Here is a 16,958-nt window from a genome sequence, read left to right as displayed (position 1 = left end):
GAAATCAAGTCTCGTTCCAGCATCTTCTTTTTCTTTTAAAAGAAGTTTGTTTTCTTCTTAGAAAACTCTTCAGATTTACTGAGGAGGAATTTGGACATTTGGGTCAAATCCATGTATGATCCAGCGGGCTTCTTGGGTAATCTTGACCATGTCAGTTGATGTGAAGACTGAGGCTGCATTTTTTTTCTGGCAACCGGAAATGACAGTCTGACTTGTTTTGTTAAGCCATTTTCCGTGCATATGATGTGTCTACCATTCACCTTCCTTCCTGGAGGCACTGGGGTAGTTTTTTCTTTTTGGTCTCATCTCAAAATCAAGAACATGAGGAACTTGAAGGGGTTTCATCTGTTGGAGACCTGGGATAAGGCTGAAAGAGACTTCCTGAGAGAGGTTAGGAACAGGATTTTCATCAACTGGTTACACTGTCAAAAGGAGGAGAAAAAGGGTGTGATTATGACATTAACATGCTGATGAGTTAGGTATCCAATGAAATGCAAAATAGGGTGGTGAGTCAGGTTTACCTCCAATAGAGAACTAAGGCCCAGAAAGACAAAGTAACTTTTCTGTGATCACAGAGAGAGGAAAGAGCAGACCTGGGATTCATATGCAGGCCTTCTGGATCCAGTGTCTGGGTTCTCTTTCACTTTGCTGCCTCTCTGAACTCCCAGAGGTGTCTTACTCACCTTTGTCCATTCTGCCTCCTCTCACCCAATCCATCCCACTATCTACATGGACTGGGTTCTCCAGAGAGGTTTGTTTAGCTGAATCCCTGTCACTAAATCCTCAACTACCTTCCTTTCTGTCAAAGAAAGAAACTGTACCTTATTTGTAACAACAGTATTTTACGTTGTTAACCTTCCCGAGGTGACAATGTTTTTGTTTTTTTTTTTCAAACTAGCAAAGCCTGGTGGGAAATGAATGGGATTTTACAGTTGGAATATCAGGCCTTAGTCTAGTGGTCAGTGGGGCTTGGCTGGTAACTTCAGAACCAAGTCACAAAGGCTGGCTCTGGACCCCGCACCACCCATTTCTGGAATCTGCCTGAAATCAGTTTGATAAATAGTCCCTGAGAGCCCCCACCATAATTCTATAAAATGGACCAATCCAAGACAGAACAGTCCTTTTGTACCTTCATATTTGGGAGTTGTGTCAATATCCTGCCAAGAAAATAAAAGATATTTCTATTTTATCCCTTCTGAGGCTCAAACATGCTCTTGTGTCTATGGCGGACCTTCCAGATGACCTCAGAGTATGGGTCTATAAAACGTGTATAACATCTATTTAACTTGAAAAATATCCACTGGGAAATAATTTAAATTCCAAATAGAGGGGTATAGTCTGAAGGTATATAGTCATATATATGGAAGAGTGTTTTAAAATAATTTTAGTGACATAATGTATTGGGATATGATACTGAATGAAAGAGTGGCCTATAAACCTAAAATAGGATAGATATGTATGTATCATACCTAATAAAATGGTAATATGCAAATTACCATCACTCCACTACGCCCACGATTGGGCCTGCTGGAGGCGCGGGGTGCGGGACTCAGGGTGGCCGATTGGCTGGCGGTAGGAGCGGTGGGTGGGGACTCGCGAGTCCCCAACCCCCGCTCCTCCCGCTGGCTTAAAGGGCCGGCACTGCTTAGGCCGGCGCTGCGGAAGACGCTGGTGGCAGAACTCGGGGTGGCCGATTGCGTGGCCGCCGGATCGGAGTGCCTCCCGATCAGAGTTCCTCTCGGGGTGGCCAATCATGCTGGCGGGAGGCGCTCTGATCGGCGGGTGGCCAGAGGAAAACTGCTGCTGGCGGATAACTGGTGCCGGCAGCCAGGTGAAGGAAAAGTCTATTGCACGAAACTTCGTGCAACGGGCTCCTAGTCTAGTAAAGAAAAGGGGTTGTGGCTGGATAATGGACTTATATATCACGCCTGTTTCTTTCTTCATATTCTTTGGCATTTTCCAAAATTTATACAATGAATATTCAATAATTCTGTAATTTGAAGAAAACATTAGAGGTCAATTTTTAAAAGCAGAAATTCTATGTTCTTTTTCACTCATTAGTAGAGACCAGCATTTACTGGTAGTTGGAGAACAATATTTACTGGTAGTTGGTGGTAAATGTAGTGAAAAAGATTTACTTTAGTTTTGGTAAATACCTCATGGGAAATAGTCATAGTGACCTATCACTTAAGTTGAAATACCCAGAAGAATGGCCTTTTGGAGTTTCTACTCTCTGCTTTGTTAGGAAATAATACTCTTCAGGATAACATTTTTCCTAAGTTCCTACTCTTAGAGGTAGCAAGAAGGATACATCAAAACAGGCATTAATACTGCCTTGGCCAGGTGGCTCAGTTGGTTGGAGCATTACCCTGTACACCAAAAGGTTGTGGGTTTGATTCCCAGTGGGGTCATATTGGGACACAACCAAGCGATGTTTCTCTCTCCCTATCTCAAATAAATGATAACATTATCCTGAGGTGAGGCTAAAAATTATTAAAAATAGGTATTCGTACTGGCATGATACTCTGTAGTCTAGTGTTTCCCACTCAGTTTTCTTGTCTCAGATTTCTTCTCAATCACCAAGTCATTTCTTACGAAGTCTGAGGTTCATTTGAGTAGCCTGTTCAACACTTACCAGTTTCACAATCACCAACTTAACTATACAAAGATGAAAAACTTTTTATTCCTGAAGTTCAGTTTAATGTCTTGACTGTGACAGCAAATCAATCATCAGCCCAAGGCTAGGTTTTGTCAGCGAGTTCAGTGCTGTCTCAGTCAGTTCAGGCATGTAATTCAACCCCATTCTGTGTTACAACCTCTCCGGTCAGCATTCTGCTCCCAGCAGCGTATCACATGGGGTGGGCAGGGATGATGTTGTCCTTGAATGTTGTTTCTTGGGCATCTGGTGTCCAGGTCGTCTGCCTTACGTGGTCCTTGGGTTTATCCCTAGTCCATGCTGATACCCACACTGAGGGAAATAAATAATCCTTTGGGAGATGGTGATCACCTACGTCCCTGAGGTCTCCATAGCCTTTGGTCCCTTAGGCTAAGCACTCCAGAGTAAGGGTGCTTACTCTGCCAGCTTTTCAGTGTTCCTTTTTAAAAAAAAAAAAAAAAAATATATATATATATATATATATATATATATATATATATATATTTCTTTATTGATTTCAGAGAGAAAGGGAGAGGGAGGGAGAGAAACATCAATGATGAGAACCATTGATCAGCTGTCTCCAGCACGTCCCCCACTGGGGATGGAGCCCGTAGCCCAGGCATGTGCCCTTGGCCGGAATTGAACCTGGGACCCCTCAGTCCGCAGGCCAACGCTCTATCCACTGAGCCAAATCAGTTAGGGCACTTTTCAGTGTTCTTATGGGCAGAGAGAAGTCCTTCTGTTCTTTCTTCCACACTTGTCTGCGCGTGCAGAAGATACAGGACTCTCTGGAAGACACATCATCGCTACAACCCTTCATCACTGTCTTTGCAGAAATGTCTACTAGCAGAGTACTAGGTGGGGAAGGCAGAAGACAGACCACTCTAATCTTGGATTCCCTAATCCAAAGGGAAGGAGTCCAGTAGGCCACTTTTGGAAGGCAGAACACTTGCCTCCTAAGGGCATCCACATTCTAATTTTCAGAATCTGTAAATATGTTACACAACAAAGAAGAATTAAGTCAGCAGTTAGGATTAAGTTTGCTAATCAGCTAACTTTAAGTTAGGATATTACCCTGGATTATAGTCAACCCAATATAATCAAAAGGTTTCCTAAATGTGGAAGAGGGAGGCAGGAGAGCCAGTGTCAGGGATGCAGCACGAGAGAGGCTCCACGGGTCATGCTGGCCTTGAAGATGGAAGGGGCCCTGAGCCGAGGAATGCAGGCAGCTTCCAGGAGCTGGAAAAGGCAAGATATGGACCCTCCCCTAGAGCCTTCTGAAGGAATGTAGACCTGCCAACACCTTGCTTTTAGCAGGTTTAGACAAACATTTTGGACTTCTGACTTCCAGAACTTTAAGATAGTAAATTAGTTTGTTTGAAACCACTGAGTTTGTGGAATTTTGTTACAGCCGCAAATATGAAGCTAATGTATATCTAAATCTCAGGAGTCAGCCAGGGTTTGGGGGAAGGGCAGGGGTAGAGCACATGCCCCAGAGCTCATATCTCTCTCTCTCTCTCTCTCTCTCTCTCTCTCTCTCTCTCTCTCTCTCTCTCTCCCTCCCTCCCTCTCCCCCTCTCTCCCTCTCCCTCTCTCCCTCTCTCCCTCTCTCCCTCTCCCTCCCTCCCTCCCTCATTTATCTCCCTTTATCTCTCTCCATTCTCCAGTTTGAAACTCCTTTTTTAAATCTGGGGATGGCAGGTATAGCTACTGAGCCTTCTTATCCCTGATGAATTATTTCTTCCTCACACTGGGCCCAGGGCCTTTTGCACTTAGAAACTAAGTTGGTGAGGACAGGAGACTACTATTGAGCAGGAAATAGCCTTCCTTTTAGTCAGGAGGGGGTCACGAGGGAAGTGACACACCATTGATTACTTTGAAACCTTAACTTGTCTCATGTGGATAAGAACTGAGGGACAATAACTCTGGCAAGAATGGGAATCCCTAAGTACCGTGGACAGTGTGCGCTGATGAAGGGCTGTGAGGTCAGGGAAGGAGGTGACCACTTTCCTTTCCTCCTGTGGAGGCTCACGTCCTGGCTCGATCGCTAATGAGACTTCGGTCAGTTCCCTTTGTCTGGGACTCACTTTCTCTGTCCTCAAACGGAGACGCATTCATCTCATCTCGGTCACCTCTAAGCACAGGTTCAGCTCTGATACTTGTGATTCCATGTCACTAGCTAGTTCAAATGAGAAAGAGCCTCCTGTCCTGAGGACTCCCATCCACCCTTCGATTTCTACCCAGAGGCCACATTAGCCTAGGACAGTGCTCGGCAAACTCATTAGTCAACAGAGCCAAATATCAACAGTACAATGATTGAAATTTCTTTTGAGAGCCAAATTTTTTAAACTTAAACTTCTTCTAACGCCACTTCTTCAAAATAGACTCGCCCAGGCCGTGGTATTTTGTGGAAGAGCCACACTCAAGGGGCCAAAGAGCCGCATGTGGCTTGCGAGCCGCAGTTTGCCGACCACGGGCCTAGGAGAAAGGATATGGACATGGCAACTGACTTTTTGAATTGAATGGGAAGAGGAGATAAAATGAAAACACACCAGATGGAATGGGAGCTCCCTACTATTTCAACTAAATGTTGGCACAAGCTTAAAATTAAATATAATGTTAAATGATACTTACAATTTTCAAAGTGACAGTAGTCTTTCCTTTTCAAAGATTAATTCTAGAATTAGATTAATTCTAATTCCTTTGGAGTTTTATTTTGTGGATGGAAATATTAAGAGAATAATTAGTTGGATATGAAGATATTAGGGAAGGGAAATCATGCAGGCAATCGAGACACAACTGTGACCACCCCTGAGTGACTGGGACTTCCAGAAGCTAATCCCCAAAGCACTGTGAAGGTGGCTCTTGTGTAGATTTACTAAATACACTGCCAATGTCTTTAATTTTTAGGCACCTTCACTTGCTTTGGATCTATTTTGGGTAATAGACCCCTTTGAGAATCCTGCTAAAAGCCTGAAACTTTCTACCTTAAAAAAAAAAAAAAGACATCTTTACACAGACACCTTAAAGATTTGCATGTAATATTAGGATTAATTTAAAAGTCTCAGATTAAGCATACCCAATTTGAGGTAGAAGAATGTTCTCAAAGTCTAAAAAATTAGTAAGACTGGGTTTTGTACAAAGAGTTTTATACATGCACACACACACACACACACACACACACATAATCAAGGTATTGTGTTCACATCCTTTAGACTTACTGTGTCCAATCAAGACCTCTATGCATTTGAGAACATTTAACTGTCCAGTGATTCTCTCATAGAGCAAATGTCAGAGACAATGTCAGAATATACAAGAAGCGGATGGGATCTCTTGAAAAGGAAATATTGAGGTACCGAGCTTCATTAGGGGCCCATAATTGAACACATCAGATGGGTGAATTTCTTACCATTCCTTTAAGTAAAAGTCCAGTCCTAGAGTCACAGTAGCTTCCAAAAAATTGGTCATAGAGTTCCACAAAGTATTGTAATTTCCTTTTTATTTGTGAATCAACTTGATTTCCGATGTTCGATAATGATACTCCATCAAGGTACAGAAAACTATTATCTTGAAACTGACTTATATAAAAATTTTTAAACTATTAAATAGTCTTTAAGTTGTAAGAATTAGGAAAGTTTGTCCTTTTTATCAGTGGAGGAAGTTATATATTTGGTTTTTCTATTCACTAATGTGCTTTTCATGATTGTTTTCTAAGTACAAGATGACTCAGACTGTCTGTATAATAGCTACAAGACAGCTTGAAATTAAAATTTTTAAGGACTCCTGGAAGTAGTTGATTTCAGAGTTATTGAAAAAAAGTGATTTTTAAAAAAATATCTGAGTTTACAGGTGCCATCACTTTTTAAACCTATAATTAACATTTTATGTACCGTCACCTCATTCATCGCACACACATCTACCAAAGGTTAACCACTTGGAAGGTTCTAGGCTAGGCTGATCCAGACATCCAAATTCAAGAGTTAAATTGCTCAAACTTCATGCATCTGAAAAGTAGAATGCATTTCTTTCTCCTGTACTATGCCCCCCTGTTTCACCCGTCCTCTGTTGGCACTCCCTTCTGAACAATCTGGGCCCGGAAATTTGGTTCATCTCCAGCTCATTCTTTAATTTCATCCTCTGTGTGCCTCCAATCACCAAGTTCTACCATTTTCCCTGACAAACACCTCTGGGCAGAAATCCTGGGAGTACTCTGGTGAGGCTTCCCAAGGCTGCCAAATCATGTCCTCAGCCTACTTCTCTCCTGATTGTGGGTGAAATTAGAATTCTTGTAATTTCTCAACTTTCATTCTTTCCCCAAATTTCTTCTGAAGGTTGGGGTGGGAGATTTTGATAAAACAGTCATAACAAAATTATCTTTTATTTGTTTTTCTTCTTCTCTCCCTCTCTCCAACCCTCCCTACCTTTCTTTTTCTTATTGAGTGCTGCATTGGAACCTTATGGCATGGACTTGTTTCCCTAGTTAGAGGTTACTAGGAAAATTCCCCTGGTTTTCACCATTATTTTGAGGTGGTTATTGTTAACTGTGTTAGGTGTTGAGGAAGGAAGGAAGGAGATTGTTCCTTCTTCATTTTGTCTCCTTTATGATGATGAAGCAGCCACTGTTTTGCATCATTTTTCTTCAGTTCTGGTTCTTATCCTCTTTCTTCAGGCCCTCACCAAGTGGCACAGTAGTCCCTCCTTATCCTCAGGGGAAGGTTCCAAGACCCTCAGTGAATGCTGAAACTATGGATAGTACTGAATCCTATATGTACTATGTTTTTTTCCTGCACATGCATACCTATGATAAAATTTAATTTATAAATTAGATGCAGTAAGAGATTAACAATAATTATTAATAATATCAATTATAACAATACTAGAGGCCTGGTGCACGAAAATTCGTGCAATTGGGGGGTAGGGGGGCTCCCTCAGCCCCGCCTGTGCCCTCTCACAGTCCAGGAGTCCTCAGAGGATGTCCTACTGGAGGTGACCAGGGCCAGTCAATCAGGGTATGGCACTGCCGCCCCCATCACTCTGCCACTATGCTGCCTGGCCTCCCTCTGCAGGAGGCAAAGACAGGGGATCAGGGGATGGCACCGCCCCCAGTACCCTGCCATTGCTGCCCAGCCTCCCTCTGTGGGAGGTGACCAGACAGGCCAATCAGGGGATGGTGCTGCCCCCCACATCACCCCTCCACTGCCACTGGTCGCCGCCCCCCCCCCCCCCCCCCCCCATCGCCATTCCTTCCCTCTGCCTGCTGGCACACGCCTTGGCTGGCCTGATGCTGCCTGCTCGGTTGATTTGCATATTACGCTTTTATTATATAGGATACTACAATAAGAATTATGTGAATGTGTGTGCTCTCTCTCTCTGGAATTTTCCATTTAATATTTTCAGACCATGGTTGAGCAAGGGTAACTGAAACCATGGAAAGTGAAACCACAGATTACTGGGGCCCTCTATCCTCCTTGCACGTTGACTCTAGCCACCCCATTTATACCACATACACTGGCAGGTTAGTTTTTCTTAACCTGACATTCCAATGCTGGGTTAAGTCTGAACTTCTTAGCCTGTGTTTTCAAGACCCTTTCACATCGAATTTTGCTGTCCCATCCAACTTGTTCCTTGCATTCATGAACCCTTTGCTTAATCAAGCTGTCCTTCTATGAACCAAATGGGGAACTAAATCATTCCCACATTTGTTCTTTCAAATTGCTACTTACAGTAATTCTTAAAGACCTTGCCTCCATCCTTGTCCTGCCCAAACTTCTGAATTACTGTCACCTCAAGTCCACCACAGTCTTTCTTTTCTAGACCTTACCACACACATGTTTATGCACTGAGACTCTCAGAATAACAGAGTTGAAAGGCTACAGGGTCATCTTCTGCATTTTAAAAATGGAGGAGATGATACTCAGGAAGGCTAATGATAATAGTAGTGATTATTTTAATTCCTACTAGGGTAATTAAAGTAATAGGGTAGGAACCTTCTGTATTTAAAAAACAAAACAGCTTTATTCAGATATAATTAAAATGCCAGATAGTTCACTACTTTAAAATGCACAATTCAGTAGTTTTCAGTGTATTCACAGAGTGTGCAACTATCACAAGTACTTGATTCCAGAGCAAGTTATCACCACCAAGAGCAACCCCAGGCCCAAAGCAGTCATGCCCCATTCCTTTCTTCCCCCAGCCCCTGGCAACTACTAATCCATTTTCTGTCTTTGTGAATTGCCTATTGTGGACATTTCACATAAATGGCATTTTTCATTATGGGGTCCTTTCTGACTGGCTTCTTTCACAAAGCCTCCTGTTTTCAAGGTGCATATAGCATGTAGCATGAATCAGCACTTTTCTATTGTTGTCAAATCATAACCTGTTGTATGTCTGTAGCACATTTTGTGTATCCAGCCATTAGTTGATGGCCACTTGGGTTGTTTTTACTTTTGTATGAATAACACTTATGAATGATGCTGCTGTTGATGTACAGGTATCTGTGTGGACATAAGTTTTTATTTCTCTTGGGTGTATGCCTAGCAGTAGAATTGCTGGGTCATATAGTAACTCTGTTTACCTTTTTGAGATACTGTCAGACTGTTTTCCAAAACAGCTGCATCAGTTTACATTTCTCCAAGAAGTGTGCGAAGGTTCCAGTTTTCCTACCTCCTCACCGATGCTTATGTTCTAACTTCTTGATTATAGGCATTCTACCGGGGGTAAAGCAGTATCCCATTGTGGTTGGATTGTATTAGCATCCAGGATGTCTAATGATATTGAGCATCTTTGCACATGCTTATGGGCCATTTGTATAACTGTTTTGGAAATGTGTATTCAGATTCTCTGCCCATTTTTATTTGGATTGTATGTCTTTTTATTATTGAGTTGTAAGACGAATTTGCCTCACTTAACTCATTTAATCCTTGTATTACCCCTCTGAGATTGACATACTTATTGTTATTTTGTAAGGGAAATAATTGAAGTTCAAAGGTGTTGGCTCATTTGCCCCGGGCCCCGCTGCTCATAAGGGCAGTTGGGGGCTGAAACTCTGCCCACGATGTTTCCCTACACTGTATCCATTCTCATATTCTTCCTCATTTCACTTGTAAAGTAAAACACTGAAGAGTAAGAAAGACAATAAAATATGAGTATAACAAAATTCAAAAGATGGTGTAGAAGTGAGCAGACCTACTCCTCTGAATAGAAACAGGGTGAAATGAGAACACAACTGAAAGCATAAAGACAGTTGGGGGTTGGGGGGTAGGGGAACAGACAAAACAGGAACTAAATTTCTGTCTCTTAGAACCATGGTGGGTACACACTTGGAGGAAAGCAAGGGGCCTCAGGATGATCACATCCAAGAAGGACTAACAGGCATCCAAACATTTGGCCTAAGGCAGAAGGCACCTCTGGTCTTGGTGTCTACATGGTGTCTAAGGAGCGGGCAGTTCAAGCACAGGTGATGGCTTTGTGCAGGTGGTGCCCGGGGTGGCACCTGGGGGAGTCAAAGGGTACGAGGAGGAGCGGGCATACAGTTTTATCTAAATATATAAATCTAAGCATTCTTATTTGGCTGCTTCCTGGGCCCTGCAGGCCTGTCATCTGTTGATTTTTATTTAGTCGAGGAGCTAATACATCCTGAGGTTGAAAAGCCTATTGCCTCACCCATTCTGCTCTCCAGCCAACATAGTTGCTGGGAGGAAGTATTCCCTGACAAGGCAGAGACTCACTATCTTCACGCCCTAGGGCAGTGGTCTGCAAACTGCGGCTAGTGAGCCACATGTGGCTCTTTGGCCCCCTTGTGTTTTCAGCTAAGGCCAGCTTAGTAGTACCCTAATTAAGTTAATAACAATGTACCTACCTATATAGTTTAAGTTTAAAAAATGTGGCTCTCAAAAGAAATTTCAATCCTTGTACTGTTGATATTTGGCTCTGTTGAGTAATGAGTTTGCCGACCACTGCCCTAGGGGCTAATCTGGGCCTAGAGCCGCAGAGAGCCTGCTGCTTAAGTCACTGTCACTGTCCTGCCTTAGAGGGTTAGAGCTACCCAGAGAGATGAATCCGACAGGGACCCTCTTGTGTTGTCCCTGTTACGGTGCTTGATGGTGGAGAAGATCAGGTGCCCTGCCCCCACTGAGCCTCTGCTCGTCTGCGTGATGCCTCGCTCAGGGGTTGGCAACTATGACCTGTGGGTCCATGGCCTGCTTTTAGAAACAGTTTTATTGGAATACACACACACTCATTGGTGTTCATGTGGCCCACAAAGCTTAAAATATTTACTACCTGATCTTTGCAGTAAAGTTTGCTGGATCCTGGCCGGGCACAGTGCTGCTTCCACAGCAGCCGAGTCTCCCCCCGCCGTTGACACCCTTCCTTCCAGTGCCACCTAACTGGCACAAGGCCACCTGACTGGCATGAAGCCACAGGGGAGCCTCCTTTTTATCAGTTCTGCGGAGACATTCTTTTCCTGGGTGAGGGTGCCTTGAGGCTGGGTGTTAGCAGAAGACGCAAAGCCATTGTGTTCTTTAAATGGTTAAAACCTCTCTGCCTTCCCCCCAGCCATTATCTGTCTGCTCCGATAGGATCATTTCCCATTTGTGAAAATGCCTGAGAAGTTCAGTGTTTCCCCTACATCATCTCATGTGCTCACATGTGCCCCTGGAGGTAATGTCTGTTCTTATTTCTGAAGTGATTGCTAGTAGAGGATCAAACCCTGAAAGGTTATGTCAATTGCCCAGGGTCCCTTTGAATCACCCTCAGGCAAGGGAAAACGTGGAGGGGCGAGAAGGGATATGACTTGAATGGAGAGTTGGCGGCAAGGACCCTGCAACAGTCAGACCGGGGACTGAACTTTCTGCTGGTTCCCAGATCACCCCTGGGAGCCTGCATCTCCTCATTGAGAAAATGAGGCCAGGAATGTTTCCTAGGTCATGGGTCGTTGGGAGGATTTCACCGGCAATGTGTACTAGTTGCCTTTTGATGCTCAGGAAGTGTTAGCAGCCATTATTGTTGTTGCTATGGTTACTCTTATTATTGTACTTGTGCAATTCAGAGATCAGTGTCTGAACCCGGGCTTTGTGGCTCTTCAGTCAGTGCCTGGAGTTAAAAAGTTCCAACGCCCACAGAAGAAAGACCGAGACTGTAAGTGGTTAAATCTGGCCGGGAGTGAGAAAACAGTCCATAGAGTTCGTTTATCATCGAAAAGATGCAGTGGCCTGTTTCATGCTGTTTCCTTGTTGCCAAGCAGGCATGTGGGGCTGAAATTGCAGATCGAATAATCATTCCGGGAAATGGAGGAAATCTTAGTTTCTAACACTGGAAAACAAGTTTTATTAGAAAAATACACATAGCAAAATACAACCAAGTGTGAAGGTTATATCTGATTTGCAACTTCTCCTCTGAAGGCAGCACAGCTGTCCCGGGGGACCAGCTTTCCTGGGAAGCCGTGCTTGTATTTGTTCACATCTATAGATGGTTTTATGGTCTCACTCGAGCATCCAGCAAATATTTGTCAAGTAATTCTCACGTGCCAAGCACTCAGCTACGGATTTAGAGATGAGCCAGACCTGCCTCTCCCCTCCAGAGAGTCTCACCTAGTGGGAGGATCAGCATGGCATAAAATAATTATAATCGAGTATGATAGATGGACTTATTTTATTGATTTCAGAGAGGGAGAGAGAGGTAGAAACATCAATGATGAGAGAGATTCATCGATCGGCTGCCTCCTTCATACCCCCTGCTGGGAATCGATCCTGTTACCAGGGCATGTGCCCTGAATCATTGGTCCACGCTCAACCACTGAGCGATGCTGGCCAGGCGATAGATGGACATTTCTAAAGTGCATGTACGTTCCACAGAAGAAACTGTAATATAACCAGGAAGGACATTCTGGAGGAGGGGGCATTTGATCTGAGACATGAAGGATGAGCAGGAGTTTGCGAGACCAGTGATGGAGGGAGGAAAAAATTCCAGCGAGGCCTGTGCTATGAAGATGGGGCCACTTGCACATGTGTCTGTGTAAACTTATACTGATTAATGTTAAGCATCCATTTTTCAGTTGTACAAACCACATTCCAGGTGCTCAGTGGCCAGTGTGGTTAGGGGCTGCCACATTAGACAATGCCCAGTTAGATCACTTGTCACTGCAGAAAGTCTGCTGGACTGCACTGAGCTACCAGTACGGGTCAGTGAAGACACAGATCCTAGACTGACATGCTCAGGACTGACAGCTCCGTGGCCTTGCTGGAGTGCTGAGCAAGGGGAGATGTGTGTGGCACCATTCGTCTCAGCCTTTACCCTGCCTGCTTCAGTACATCACACACACACACACACACACACACACACACACACACACCCCTCCAACCACTGCAAACATGTTTCTGGCTTCTTTATAGCTGACATGCATTCAAATATATCACATGGTCCTGAAAAAGCAACACTGCACCATGCATGTTCCAGGTTTCCACAAGGGATGGCACATGCACACTGTTGCCTCCAATACTGCCGTGAATATTAATTTTTTAATAATTCTTTCACAGTAACAAGATTAAAAAGGAAAACAATTTGCTTCATACCATGCCAGTAGAAATTGCGGAACCATATTTGGAAACTAACAAAATCATGGCCAGGGTTATATATTGAGCATTATTAAAATCATTTCATTGTACTTTCATTTTATTATTTCATGATCTCTTTGTTTGTAAGAAATGTAAAAATATAGGATACATTTTAATTTAGTGCTCATGACAATAAGGAGGAAATTCATACTAATTAATTGTTAATTTTGTTTCTGAGTTATACTTGGTGATAATGAACCTTCACCACATTTTTTATTCTTCTGATGATTGGTCTTACGTTGGATTGATCTCACTTAAACAAAGGATGAGTTTTGGGTTTAATTTGGAAATTCTCGGGAAGTCTTTTGCAAGTGACAGTTCACACATAGGTCCTTTCAGATAATGTCTTTTTCTTTTAGTAGTTTATTTACATGTCCATCCACTCATTCTTCAGAAATCCATTCATTCAGCAAATATATATTGACCCCTTACGCTGTGCCAGGCACCATGTTGAGGTGTCAGCAGGGAAGAGGGCAGACTCCCTTCTGTCCCGTGCTGACGCTCTGGTGGGGGAGGAGTGACCAACATGCAAGTATAACTGGACAAGTAAGGAAGCAGCTCTGATTGCTCCTCATCATCCGAAGGCATTCAGCATGGGGGAAGGGCAGCTCTTTATCCTGCATAGTCAGACATTTCTTTCTGGTGTGCTGGCTTTCAGCTGGTCCCTGGATGATGGGCAGGTGCCAGCCATGCAAGGATCTGGAGGAAGAGCATCCAGGGCATTGCAGAGGCTCCAAGGGGAGAAGGAACTGGACACATTGACTCAGTAGGAAGATAGCCACTCGCTGGGAGTGTGGAGAAGTGGGGAGGTGCCAAACCTAATAAGGCATTTCAAGCTCCAGTTAGCGCTTAGCAGGCTTGAACACAGGAGTGCTGAGCTCTGATGGGTGCCTTTCAGAGGCTATTGCTGTGTAGGGAATGGGAGTTGGAGGTCAAAACAAAAGCAGGTGGTCTGTTAGGGAAGTTGATGGTGATGGCTTGGGCATGCCTGGTAGCAGTGACAATGGAGAGAAGTGAGTGGATTCTAGAAATATTTTGGGGTCAGTTGACACTTACTGTTGGGTTCTAGATGTGGCCCCACTTACTGATGTAGGGACGATGGGCACCTGGGAGGAAGAGAGAGATTTATTAAAGGCGTCTCCGTGTTAGGTACCCAAATAAGCAGTCATGTTTGGCTACATCTTCTCTTTCTACTTTACTGTTTGATTATGATATGGAAGAAGTGCTTCTCTTGGGGTTGCATGTTATTATCAGTCTGGGAAGCCTGGAAAAGGCCAAGTGATTGTTTAAGCCAAGATGCCTAATTTTGATCACTTTGCAGTGCCCTGAAAATATGAGTCATTGAAAGACATTTTGACCTTTCACCGTCGAAAGATGTTACAACCACCATTACAACATGTTGCATTTTGGAATTAGTTCTACCAAATGCATACATCCAGTCATAGGAAGAACTGTATAGATTGGACTTACTTCACTCCTCCACTGCCCCCTTGATTTCAAAGGGTGGTACTTGTCAGTTCTACACTTGAGCTGAGGAGCAGATTCTAGAACACAGACAGCTTGTTGGGCGAAAGACAAGCCACTCTACTCTGCAATGCCAGTTACAACAGTGGCACCAGTCCTGCTGGTGATGATGTTAATGTTTCTTAAGTGAAAGTTAGGTGCCAGACATAGTAGAAGTTTCTTAATGTACCATGTTTATTTAATGCTCATAATCCTATAGGATCATTGCTGTGATGTTTACCATTTGTATGTGGCAAATTGAGGTTCATTATCTTGCCCTGATGGTAGATTATAGGGCTGGGATCAAACATCAGTGTGTCCTCAAGGACCCAAGCTCCTAACCTCTGTGTGAAGCTGGCTCCTCAGACATCATTCGTTAATCAGGCTATTCTTTCCCACTGGATCCAGATACGGCCTTAGCATCCTTTTCAACACAGGCTACTCCCAACTGACCAGAGCTGATATTTGAGATGAAACCTACCTGCCCATGAGTACTTTAATTTTTTTCCTCCTCAATTATTAGTCTGTGAAGTGTTCTGAGACACAACGTGAGTCAATACCCAGTAACTTTGTAAAGGAAGGGAAAAAATGGTTCAAGTGTCTCATAAGTAACATTTCAGGTTCCTCTGAACTTTAATCAATGGACCTAGTATCTTTCTGATCTATTGTTTTATTTCCCTTCCCAATCTTATAAAGGCTGATAGAGCACCCTTTCTACACAGGTGGCATTAAGCAACCTTGTGATGTTGTCACATTGGTGGTTCCACGGGCACATCCTTTGACCTCAGGGACATCCCCAAGTTTAGTGGGCCGTACATTTGAGATTCGATTCTAGTGATGTTTGTTTAGCTTAGAGCATACAGAATCCAGGTTAGCTACCCAGACTAATTTAGTTTACCTTTTGTTTTCTTCTTGGGTTGGGGAGAGTTCTGTACAACAGTCCACGCCTTGCAGGCTGTAGCAAGATGTGCTTCCCCGTATTCCTGCTCTTTTGCCTTTTATGAGGCCACTGGCGGGTACAGTGAGCCTGAGCTGTGTCACCGTTGGCAGCTCGAAGCCCGAGGTCTCTGTGCTACTGGTAAATGCAGCAGTGGAGGAGGAGTTAGCTCTTCTTCTGTAGATAACCGGTGAACATCAATAAAACAAAGGGACTAGCCACAGGCTTTGGTTAAGTAAAATGTTAGATCAAAATGCGATAGTATATCACTAACTGACCAATAAAACTGACTATATAATTATGAGTTTTATAGATAAAGGTTTTAACCATATGTACGCTGTAAGCATCTATAGACACAAGCAGTGGATCTCTATTAATTAAATTCAAAATACCGTGGCAGTTAACTGGTTAAAATATAGTGTGTTAATAATTGCGTCTATGAGTGATTCAGCTTTGTCAATGTGGTTTTAAGACTAGTTTTAAAGTATATCTATTTTTATATGAAAAATGGAAACACTTTTTAATGATCAGTGTTTTCAGGCTGTCCAAACATGACCAAAGATCATGTTTTCTTTTTCTATGTTAGGTGATACTTGTATAACTGATGGGTAGGTGGGGTTCATTTTTAACAAAATCTTGATTTTGGCTGGGTTTGATCTTTAAGACGTTCCCACCCTCACCTGAGTTATACTGCTATGGCATAGGGCATTGATTAAAATTTTTTCCCCTTTAAAAAGGTGATTGAATAAACTTCCTGGCATTAACCCCCTAGCTGTGTATGGGTCCACACCCCTCTCTGAGGAATGCTATTTTGTAAGTCTTGCTTTTCATGTCTGTTTTTTTCCAGCTCTTGACTCTGCCTGAGTAGAATCTGCCCCTTAACCTCTTTAACACGAGGACTCAGGAAAGTGATGACTTTAAATTTATGGCTGTTACATAGACTGCTAATGACCAAAAGAACCTATCAGTCTTGCTGACCAGGATTATATTTAACAAAGAAGACGGCTAATGACTGGACCTTTTTTTTGACGGGTATTTTAATCACACTGATTGCCCTTGTTGGCGTGGAGAGCCATCGGCAGCCGACACAGGAGACAGTTCATAGTGTCAACGTGGTGCTGATGCTGGGAATTGCTCTCCAGAGGGCAATCTGTCAGGTTGCTTAGGAGGTTCCATTTTTACTTTGTTGTGATCAAACAAACACCAGTGCCTGCTTGGCTATGTCCCTCCTGATGATGTGAAAATCTGT

At 43.3% G+C, this 16,958-nt stretch overlaps 1 protein-coding gene across 9 annotated transcripts in view; it reads left to right on the top strand.

Annotated features, from left to right (window-relative positions):
- Nucleotides 1-16,958, top strand: part of FHIT (fragile histidine triad diadenosine triphosphatase) — a 1,334,508-nt gene that overhangs the window by 1,167,769 nt on the left and 149,781 nt on the right. The gene's annotated exons all lie outside the window — the stretch shown is intronic.

Source organism: Cnephaeus nilssonii, assembly GCF_951640355.1.
Source record: "Cnephaeus nilssonii genome assembly, chromosome: 17".
Taxonomy (NCBI): Eukaryota; Metazoa; Chordata; class Mammalia; order Chiroptera; family Vespertilionidae; genus Cnephaeus; species Cnephaeus nilssonii.
This window is presented reverse-complemented; position numbering and strand designations above follow the sequence as displayed.